The following is a 3,877-nucleotide window of genomic DNA, read 5'->3' as shown; positions in this document are numbered from 1 at the left end:
ATGGGTTGGCCACCACTGGAAGAAGGAACTCATGTTGGCCTTCAAGAGGAAACTAGATAAATACCTTAAAAAGAGTCAGCCACAGGGGTATTGAGATTGGGCAGGTAAATGGGACTGAAAGGATTACTCTTGAGGGAACCAGCAAAGCCAGAATGAGCCGAATGACCTTCTTCTGTGCCGTAAATTTCTGTAGTTCTAGAATACCTGAGCAGTCTATAGGATGAACATTCAAACTAGAATCTCGCTGTAGGGAATTACAGACGTGAGTTTAGTGCAATAAATTGAAGCTCCAATGAGCTGTGCTGCCCAGTGAATTTTGTGAATGTACAGTTTGACTGAAAAATTTGTTCATGTGAAATCAATCACTTTTATTTGAAATAGCAATTAAAGTCTGAAATCTCCAGAAACCTTTAAATCGTGTCAATGATAGGGGTATGGCAAAGGGGCAAGTAAATGGGATTGAAAGGATTGCTTTTTAAAAGTGGCAGTATTGACATTATGGGCCAAATAACCGTCTTCTGTACTGTAAATTTCTATGGTTCTAAATAGTCGAGGGAAGCTAATACTCCAATGTAGTGCTGAGGGTGGCTGGAGGTGTCGTTTTTCCGATCAAAGTTAAACCATTGTCCTGTCTCGTTGTTAGGATGGAAGTTAAGATTCACTTGCCGCTATTTTTAAAGTGAAGTGTTTCTATTGTTGACCTGCGATCAATCCCCCAATAACATTGGTCATTCACTTCATAGCTATTTGGGGGACAATGCTTTGCACAAAATTGGCAGCTGTGATTAATACTACTACAACTACTACTAATAATGATAATCCGTGCATTTGATATAGCGCCTTATTACATCTTCTAGACGTCTCAAAGCGCTTCACAGAATATACTGTGAAGTGAATTGACTGTATATTTTGTGGGCTAAATGCGGCAGTGAATTGCGCACAGCAGAGTCCTACACACAGTTGTGGATTGAAGTGACCAAATTTTTTTTGAAGGGACAAGTGATCCGCCAATCGACTAACAACCAGGTTCCAATTGGTTGCTTGGTAAACAAAGGCGTGTGAAGAAAGGAAACTTTCCCAACATTTCGCCCTGCTTGGGAATCGAACACTTGTCCTCTGACTTGCGAGGCAAGTGCTCTAACTACTAAACGACAGGACTCCACAAAACAGATTGCCCACAAAGCACACAGACATTTCACTTTACCTTAAATCCATTTTGAGGCATCTTCCTGACTTGAAAGGCATTATACCAAATGTAAGAATAATTATTTATTCTGGTAAGAGAACAGTAAGTTTGTTATTCTGTATAGGATCTCTCAGACCCTTTATTCTGTGGCTTGGCTAATACCTAGTTACCTAGATGTTATTTCTTCAAATGATTTGGTCGCATCAACCAAAATAAAAACCTTTTGTGCTGAATTAAACTGACATTCCGCAAATTGGCACTTTGGGAGCTGGCAAGTTCAAATGGCTGTCACAGGCAACTTCATTCACAAACATTGCGCACCTAACGACAGAAAATGACAGGAGGGAATTTTCTGCAATTCAGCAATGATCACTGGTGATGAATATTCCACCCCTTATGTCTTTTTAGAGAAAGAGGGTGTGGAAGAATATTAACTTCTCTCTTAATATTTTGACTTAAAAATTGTCCAAATTAAGAGTAGAAAAGAAAGCAAAAAACACAAAGGAAATAAAATACCTAGCGAATAGATGCCAGAATAATGTACAACAACAACAACTTGCATTTATATAGCTCCCTCCTTGCAGGGTAGCATCTCGGAGAGCATAACAGTGATGGAGCCTGACCAGTGAATCGTTTATAAATTTATATTTATCTCATCAATTTTAAAAGGCATCTTTCATATTTCGGCACCATGGGTTTGTTTAATCATACAAGATACGTCTGTTAGAACAGATGCTGCTATGGAGTATGATTGATTTTGTTCCTGATATCTCCGTTTTTTGAAACTGAGCAATAAATAATTGCAATTGCTAATTTTTTGGTGTGTGTAAAACAGCTGCCCAATGTTGTGAAATTGTGCCCATTGACAAATTATCTGTCTCCAGTGCAACTGTTACAACCCTCAGAAAAACATGTATTCCATAAGGATAAAAATATTATTTAGGCTTTGCTGAAGGAATTCTGGAAGCTTTGCACAACATTGAAATCTAATAAATTAACTCTGTTCCACGCACTCTACGTAATCAATTTGTTAACATACTGTCCTGACAGGTAAGTATATCAAATTTGTCATATGCACTTTTAAATACAGTATAATGCAGTTATTAAATATATCATTTAAGTTGCAGAAACCCAGTACCATGCTTAAGAGTATCTAACTAGACTGAGAGTTCCAGATATCTATACCACTTGCACATGGAAATTTCCCCGTGTGTGGTATGAATGTGCACTCTCCCTGGAGGTACGCAACCTGGAGAGTATCAGGCAAATGTTGGCAAGAGCCAAGGTTTGGGGGGCGGGATTTAGTGACTGGAGGGGGGTATTGAGTGACTGGGGGGTTATTGAGTGACTGGGGGGGGTATTGAGTGACGGGAGGGGTATTTAGTGACTGGGGGGTGGTATTGAGTGACTGGTGGGGGGGTTATTTATTGACGGGGGGTATTTAGTGATGGGGGCGTTATTGAGTGACGGGGGGGATTGAGTGACTGGGGGGGCGGATTGAGTGACTGGGGGGGTGGGGGGTGTATTGAGTGGGGTGGGGGTTGTATTGAGTGATTGGTGGGGGCTGGTATTTAACAATAATAATACGTCTTCTCGACGTCCCAAAGCACTTCACAGAATAAAGTAAAGTGAATTGACTGTATATTTGTAGGCGAACGCGGCAGCCAATTGCGCACAGCAATAATAATAATAATAATCCTTGCATTTGATATAGCGCTTTTCATGTCGGGAGGACGTCCCAAAGCGCTTCACAGAACACACTGTAAAGTGAATTGACTGTATATTTGTGGGCGAACGCGGCAGCCAATTGCGCACAGCAATGTCCCACAAACAGTCGTAGATTGAAAATGACCAATTTATTATTGTTTTGGGTTTTGGAGGGATTATTATTAGGCTCTGTGTGGAGTAAGGAAACTTGCCCAAGGTTTCGCCCTCTGCCTGGAATTGAACTCAGGTCTCTCGCTTGCAAAGCGAGTGCTCTAACCACTGAGCTACAGGACTCCACATTTTATTAAAACGTTGCAACTGCAATTACTAACGTTCACAGAATTCTTGCATACTCAAATGTTAATTATACCATTATTTATTTACATTATCGTTCAGCATTTATGTTGAAAAAAACAATATTTAATTTATTGTTACGATAGATTTCCAATTGTTATTGCAGCCTAAGCTATTTCCACATAATACAGTCACATCATACTTTGTTCCACAAACAGTCGTGCATTGAAAATGACCAATTTATTATTGTTTTTTTGTTATGGAGGGATTATTATTAGGTGTGTGGAGTAAGGAAACTTGCCCAAGGTTTCGCCCTCTGCCTGGAATTGAACTCAGGTCTCTCCCTTGCAAAGCGAGTGCTCTAACCAATGAGCTACAGGAGTCCATAGTGATGGGGTGGGGGGGCGGGGGGTGGTATTTAGTGATGGGGGGAGTATTGAGTGACTGGGGGAGGGGTATTTAGTGACGGTGTGGGGGGATTGAGTGATGGAGGGTATTTAGTGGCGGGGGTGGGGGATTGAGCAACGGGGGTGGGGGGATTGAGTGACAGGGGGGTTATTTTGTGACGGAGGTGGGGATTATTGAGTGACTGGGGAGGGGAATTTAGTGACGGGGAGGGATTGAGTGACTTGGGGTGGGATTGAGTGACGCGGGGGGATTGAGTGACTGGGGGGGGTATTGAGTGAAAAA

This window comes from Callorhinchus milii, unplaced genomic scaffold (genome assembly GCF_018977255.1).
Source record: "Callorhinchus milii isolate IMCB2004 unplaced genomic scaffold, IMCB_Cmil_1.0 Scaffold1, whole genome shotgun sequence".
In the NCBI taxonomy this organism is placed as follows: Eukaryota; Metazoa; Chordata; class Chondrichthyes; order Chimaeriformes; family Callorhinchidae; genus Callorhinchus; species Callorhinchus milii.
The sequence above is the reverse complement of the archived record's forward strand: the minus strand, read 5'-3'. Positions refer to the sequence as shown.